We start from the raw sequence: 8445 nt of genomic DNA, 5'->3' as shown, positions 1-8445 counted from the left end.
AGAGCTGATGAGTTCTGGTCTGGAAACTTCTCCGACCAGACAATTGAGCAGTACCTCATGAGGATGCTGAAAACTAGTGGAGGGATGACCCATGGCAGGGGCATAACTAACAGCACCTTGACCAAATGGGTACATGCACTGCCTCGCTGCATGCCTGTGTGTGATGCCCTAGAAAAGTTCACAGGTGTTCACACCATGCCATCTGAGCAGCACAAGGATCTCCGCTCATCCTCTCAGGTCAAAGACAAGAATGACTATAATGTCTTTCTCCAGTGGCTAAAGGCCCATCCACCATTTGCAGGCTACCAAGCTGATCGGTTGGTATCCATAGCCACAGGTGTTGTGGCTCATACATCTGTCAATTGTGACAATGCAGTGCAGATTGGTCTTGCTGCAGCATCTAAGATAACAGAGAAATGCTTCACAGACATCACCCTGCATCGCACTGACAAAGTGAAGACCATGGGAGAAAAGAACAGCATCAATGTCAGGGGGCAGAGCACAGTGGTAAATCCCACTATATTCTTTAACCGCATCACTTGCATCTTGAAGACAAGTTCTGACATGGATAAGTACATGTCATATGAGCTTGCTCCACAGCCCCCATCCCTCTTTCAAGATGGTGCTATGCGGAAACCAACCAAGAGTGCTCTGGGTACTGTCCTCAAGTCATTTGCTCCGATGCAACACAGCCTTCCAAACAACTGTCAGTTTGTAGTTGATGGCGGCTACTTGCTGCACTCTATAGTTTGGCCACAGCGATCTACCTATGGAAGTGTGTGTCAGGGCTACATTGCCTATGTCCTTAAGCACTATGGGGCTGGCATTACCACTGTGTTTGATGGCTACAGCACTATCTCCACAAAGGCAGCAGAGCAAATGCGCAGGGCAAAGAAGGTCACATCCAGTGACATCCTGTTTGACCAGCACATGCATACCACCACTACACAGGCAGCATTTCTGGCAAATAGCAACAACAAGAAGAGTCTCATAGACATGCTATCTAGCATGATGACTCAATCAGGCATAGCAGTGAAGCAGGCAAGTGCTGATGCAGATGCCTTGATTGTCTCTACAGCTCTATCCTTGGCAGAGTCTGGTGAACCAGTGGTTGTCGTTGCAACTGACACTGACTTGTTGGTGATGCTGGTGAACCAAGCAAGTGCAGACATGGATCTTTTATATGCTAAGCTGTATGAATCCCACCACATTGTACAAGGTTTGTGATATCCAGGAAAGCCTTGGTGAGACCAGTAAATATCTGATGGTGTTACACGCCATAACTGGATGTGACACTGTGTCTGCTGTGTATCGGCAAGGGAGGCGCAAGGCATTCAACCTGGTTCACAACAAGAAGGAGTATGACCAGCTCAAGACATTCTATAATGCTGGAAGCACTCACCAACAAGTGCAAGAAGCAGGTGAAAGCTTCCTCTTGAAGTTGTATGGTGCACCTCATGGTGTGTCACTGGATGAGTTCTGCTACACTGCCTACAAACAGGCAATCAGCAGAGTATCTCTGTCCTCATCCTTCCAACTGGCAAGTTTGCCTCCGACAAGTGCTGCAGCCAAACAGCATTCCTTCAGAACTTATCATACTGTCCAAGAATGGATGGGCAGGCCCTTACAGCCAACAGCCTGGGGATGGAAGCTGGAGGACATCCTAATTCCAGTTGAAATTGACCACCCCATTGCCCCCGACTGTCTGCTCAACATGATCTCATGGCTGCAAAGCAGATAGCTGTGGAGCATCATGTGGCTGCAGGAAGATGGGGGTGTACTGCTCTGCCATGTGTACAAATTGCAGTGGTAAAACCTGCAAAAATGCAGCACAAATGCCATCCTTCATTGATGATGATGAAGAAACTGAAGCACCAAGACCAGTTTCTCCTGAAACTGATGACGAAGACGATGCCGAAGACCATCGTCAAAATGATTTGATTTATTGATTTATTTATTGATTGATTGATTAAAAGTCTATAATTAGGACTACAGCTAAGCATTTTTTTGTCTATAGTTAAGGCAATGGTTAAGTGTTGTTTCTTGCTACTGGCATGACTTTTATTGTATAATGTTTGTATGTTCAGGTTGATAAACATGTATTTTGTTTTTCTTTTGCTAATGATTCCATTTAAAATTCAGATAATAAAACAATAGTTCGAGAATTGCAGTCCTTGTCCCAAAAACATATATTTAGACTAATTGTTTGACTTTCTATGATGTTCAGGGCTTGAAATATGACAAAATCTAAAATTGGCAGCCATTTTGGACGCCATCTTGAATTTCTCAAAACCCTCACAACGGATTCTTGGGGACTTTTAGTATGTTATTAGGAAAGGTCTTCTAAGTACTTCCTGAAAATTTCAGCTTGTTACTAATTTGTTCCGGGTGAAAAGCTAATACTCCTGGACTATTAATAGAAACTTAAAATAATGTACTTGGAGATAGGCTATAGCAGAAAACTTCATAACTTTCCATTTGTTCTGTGGAAGGGGGACCTCTAATTTCGAAGCACCCGGTATATTGTAATTAATAATTTTAATGCTTAAACCTTTAAAATGCCAAGATTCAAGTAAATTTCTCACAAAAAAGCCAAGACGCCAAAGAGAAGCCTAAAAAGCCAAGATCTAGTGAAAAACGACAAGGAGTGGCATCACTGACTCGAAATCCTGTGTGCACCTGCTTACTTGCCCGTTTAATGATAATAGTTATTACAAAAGTTCACTTCACCGACAAACGAAGCCTTAAAATGTATGTGCTTATAGAACATTTTATGCTCAGAATGTCTTTTTCTTTAATTTTCCAAAATATTTGCAAACTCGTGTTACACTCTGTATAATGCGTCATATTTCGTTTCTCACAACTGAGGTAGGATGCTTTTTCTAGATGCTGGAAGTTGAGCAGACGATGGGTTCCCATGAAACGTTGTCCTTAAAATGCCTTGGTCGTTTAAGTAACGTAGTTTTATCATGTAATTCATGTGTCATTGGATGAAAATACCTCAGTGAAGCCTTAGCAAAATTTCACGAGAGATCGTGCGATACCCTAGAAACAGGAGATACACAAAGTCGAAGGTCTTTTATTTCCTGCCAACGCCAGACAGAAAGTGGAAAAGGAAGGAAAGACGTATTTCTTCTGAACTCGTTACACTATACTCCAGCTACAAAATGTTGAGACTCGAAGGCGATTAGCACCACTGCTATAATCCTTGCTCCCATTCAAATTTTTTTTCAGTGAAAGGGCGATAATCTGGTAGATTTGTTTTTTCAATGGCGTTTTCATTTCCTCGTGTATGGATGATTAAATGAAGTGAATGCGGGTTGCAATAAAAAGTGATTGTCTTTTACCTCTTTCCATTCATTGTACAGAAACAAAGCACAAAGATCAAAACATTGTACTTGGACCCTTCTGTACATTGGATTTTCATATGGCCATATATAAATTTTAATTAAAGGTACACACACAAACACACACACACACTTACACTTACACTTACAAAACAGCCACAGAACTTCACTGTGTGTATATATATTCCTGCTACTCGTGTTATGTTTCAATAAAACAGAATGGTTTAGATTCCAGATTCTTTAATTTACACAGAACAATTAACCAAGCACTAGGTTTTGAAGCCATGCAGTCTTTTTCATCGGGCAACGATCCACTGAGGAGATAACAGCTACACACGAGCATATACTGTATGTGCTCCTCCCACATCTGTGTTTTTTTTTTCTTTTTTTATCCCTGGGATGATCTGCCCATTGATCTTCAGCTCCTGCCCTTCCCTGCAGTCTTCTTGATCTTGCTTAATCCTTCAATGTTGTGGACTGTTCCCTTACTGTCCATCTTTTTGTTTTTGTTCTTCTTAAAAGCTCTGGTATATAATTTCAGAAGTGATCTTGTCATTAAAATTATTACCTATGTTGTCTTAAGTCGTATTTTCATACCAGTTGATTAGCCTCGATGTTTTATTCTTATTTTGTTTTATATGAAATCCGCATTTTCAAAATAGATCTTGCGGTTATGATCCCAGCAGTGTTTGGTCAGTTTGGCGTGGTTATGGTGGAAAATGTTCTGCTTAAGTTGGCTTGCTCTCTCCTTGCACGATTTCCAGCTCTGACCAAAATAAACTTTTATCACAATTGTCACAAGGTGCTGGGTAGACCCTGTTGCTCTTTTCCTCCCCTTCCGTGGGTATCTTATTTCTAGTTACCTTATTCTTAACGTTAATTCTATAATTCCAGACTAATCTAATATTTTTCAGTTTCGTGTGTAAATCCTAACGATCATCATTCCAAGCAATAATATTATTAAGGATTCAAACCAGGAACTGAAACATTTTGAAGACAAGATCACTTCTGAAATTATATACCAGAATTGTAAGAATACAAACAAAATGATGGACAGTGAGAGGACAATCCAGAACATTAAAGGATTAAGGTTACGACCAACGAGATCAAAAAGACTGAAGGCAAGTGCAGGAGGAGGTGAAGATCAAGGGCAGGTCATCCCAGGGATTAGAAAAAGGAAAAGAACAGATGTTGGGAAGAGCTCATAAATTGCCCAGTGCTGCTGTAACCTCTTCAGTGCATTGGTACCTGAAGAAGAATGAATGGGAATGAATGTAAATTAAAGAGAAAGCCAGTGAAACATATATATATATATATATATATATATATATATATATATATATAAATTGTTATATATATATATGTATATATATATATATATATATATATATAATTAAATAGTCTGGAATCTGTATATATGAATTAATTTTTATCACATCACCATCCCGTCTCAATGAAACGTCCTTTAATATCAACTACCTCGAAATAAGTAGTAGTCCTGAGTTTCTGTCTTTCGTTGGTTCGAGCCCGGGACGAGAACTTATTATCAACTAAAAAAAATTCCTCTTATAACATCTATGAAAATATATTATTTATAGAGCAAATGGATATTACGTTATATATATATATATATATATATATATATATATATATATAAACACATATATATACATGTACACACACATATATATGTACACATATATATATATATATATATATATATATATATATATATATATATATATATATATATATATATATATATATATATGCATACAGTGCTGAAATACGAAGTCATTTGTAAATAAAAATAAATAGATGAACAGTGCGTTGGAGTATATTCATTCTCAGGATTAATCTTAACCTCGAAGTTAATCCTGAAAGTATACATTTTGGATTAGGATTAAATACCTCCTTCGTCAGTATAGGAATATAGCATCTCCGCTAATTATAGGAAAGTCTCAACCTTTCGTAGCCAGAGTATTTTTTTTTTTATAGAATCCAGTAATGAAAGCACATTTAGGAAAGACTAGATTAGGTAATGTAATGTTTTGAGGCAGGCGGTCGAAAGTAAGGTGAGGTTCGGTAAGTACGGTTTTAAGGAATACCATGTAGCGTGTTCCCCTCAAGTAAGGTAGTCCAAATTGTTTCATGTCTATTCCTCATTTGAATGCAGTTGCTCTCTAAAATAATGAAACAAACTAGTCAGACTTTATCTTGGTCTTCGCCATAACGTGGAAATTTGTAGTGAATTTAAATGCAATACCTTCAAAATCCCTTGCAGTCGTCCGTCAAGCCAGTAGACACAGACAAAGAAACAATAAAATCAGGGCAACATGATAACCTTCGTTGAAAGGAAATGAAGGAAAGAGTCGAGATAATCGGAAAATGATGGAGAAAAATGAGCTTCGACGTCATCCACAAATCATCGTTAGAAGGTTTCTTGTTCATATCTCCAATTTTTACCTTCAACCCGAGTAAATCGTTAATGGCCGTCGTATCTCTCCCTCCCTCGGATGTCCTCTGGAGACACGACAGCCCTCAATACTCTTCGATGGCGTCGTATTATTTCCTTTTTTATCGTTTTATTTTTATTTGGAGGACCTTGCATTCCTCCTCTTTCCGGTGGAACTCGACATTGGCTGAGATGGACGTGAGGTGTTAATGGCGCCTTGTTTTTATAGTGGGGATCTGTTAAGAACAATAAGGATGAAGCTTTTTGTTCCATTTTAGTTTGGATTTGTTGCCTTTTTTTTATTTTACTGAAGGCAGTTAGGCCTTTCAGATGTAGTGACCGAAGATTTATGATCTAAAAAGACCTTAACAGAGGTATTAGTGTAAAGCTTTAGAAGCTACGGTTAAGAAACCCAGGTGCTCTTGCAAATGTATACATAACAGTTATTTCAAAGGGTCGTGTAGATAATGACGAACAGAGACATTAAAATGGCGTTTCTTTTATTATACATTGAAAATGTAATAATGAAGGAAATGAGGAAATTAATGACTAGAAAGTTAAAGAAATAAATGAGTGAATTTCGCAAGTTAATGAATTCTTTTAAGAATTTTACTTTTACCTGAATGGAAAGATTACCTTGCGGTATGAATTATGAATAGTAACTATATACAGTATCATATCTATTAGAAATATATTGTGACGATGAAAAACAATGTAAGACGTATCTTTAAATTTTAAACAATTTTCATATATCAATGTAAAGGTGGGCTGAAGTCATAAAATTCCTTTTCTTACCTTCCTGAAATTTTCATGTATTTTTGTCTAATTTGTGTAGAATGTTAAAATTAAATAAGACCGAGTTATAGCTGCATTAATAAGTATTGGAGCTAATTATAAAGTGATGTATAAATATTAATATTAAACTTTTAATTTTTCGGAACAATTATTTGATAAACATACATTTTGATAAAATATGGTATTTTTATAAGTTTTGCCGTTGATGGTGCCCTATGAGGTGAGACAAACAGTCGTCTGGACTGAATAAAATTGTGATTTTCCCAAAAGGAAAGTATTATTTTGGAGATATAACTAAGTGTTACGGATTATTTGATTTAAAAGAAATAATATACACAATTTTGGTATATATATATATATATATATATATATATATATATATATATATATATATATATATATATATATATATATATATAAATTTCTGACTCGTCGGGATCGAACCTGGGTTCGATCCCGACGTGAGTCAGAAATTTATTTCTGTTCCACACGTGTTTGTGTGTTGATGATTTCTATATATATATATATATATATATATATATATATATATCTATCTATATATATATATATATATATATATATATATATATATATATATATATATATATATATATATATATATGACAGATGAAAGAATTACACATTGGGCAATGATAATAACGAGTATCGGCTCAGGAGTAAATGATTCAAAGCGATACTTACAAATTTAGCGTCCGAAGACTGTGCCAGTGTTCTAAGGAAAAATCAGTTGACATCGATCAGCAACTAATGAAAGGCCATAATCGAAACCTGTCAACTGATCTGGCGACACAATCAGCGAATGCCACAAACAGACATTACATGAAGAGCCAGAAACTCCACGAAATTACGGCAGGGGTTAATGAAGCATTTATTATTATTATTATTATTATTATTATTATTATTATTATTATTATTATTATTATTATTATTCAAGAGGTGACTTATGAAAGCGCAACTCTTAAAGAGACGTTGTGAGACACCAGCCGTAGATGGCATGATAGATAAGTAATTGGGTATGCCGCTGCATATACTTACTCTACCTGTATGCATGGTTTAATGGTTTATCCCCTTTCCTTCCCAAAAGGTCTGAGATAAAATGTGCACTATAAGCAGCCAATATCACCCGGAAACAGATTTTTGCAAAGCTTTTCCTTTAGGATTTTCACTGCTGATTTTATAAGACGTTAAAGAAGAGTCAGTAGGTAAGCTACCATTGGTACTTGGAATCGTGGCAGACCGTATTGTATTCACATATATGGTTTTCCCACATGCTTAAACAATACCATTTATAAGTCTAATCCTTCGGGCCAGCCCTAGGAGAGCTGTTAATCAGCTCAGTGGTCTGGTAAAACTAAGGTATACTTAACTTTTTCTTGGTCCTTTCTTAAATAGCTTCAGTGGCTCTGAGATTTAATGTAGGCATGGTATCTCTCTGGTTGGGAGTTCAGATCCCCAAGTAGGGGGTGTGTTTAATCATATAAAATCTTATGCGTGATCACATGATTATTATTGTTATTACTGTAGAACTTAATATATAATAACTAAGCTAAAATAAGTAATCAAATTGGTAGATACATTAAAATAAAAGGCAACGACTAGAATTATCAAACAGGTAATATTCCAAGAGTCAACACTGTAGAAATAAAAAAAACCCTTAACTGGTGGTTAGGAAAGCTTAATAAATAAAAAATAATACAGAAAAAGTAAGTTTTCATCGTTTCAAAATGCACAGATGGTATTTATGAAGCGGACAATGGAAAATTATAAGACTATCGCAATATTTGACTTGACTGGCTTTATATTTCGTATTTTTATTCATTATTAATG

Source organism: Macrobrachium rosenbergii, chromosome 26 (assembly GCF_040412425.1).
Source record: "Macrobrachium rosenbergii isolate ZJJX-2024 chromosome 26, ASM4041242v1, whole genome shotgun sequence".
NCBI classification, from domain to species: Eukaryota; Metazoa; Arthropoda; class Malacostraca; order Decapoda; family Palaemonidae; genus Macrobrachium; species Macrobrachium rosenbergii.
The sequence above is the reverse complement of the archived record's forward strand: the minus strand, read 5'-3'. Positions refer to the sequence as shown.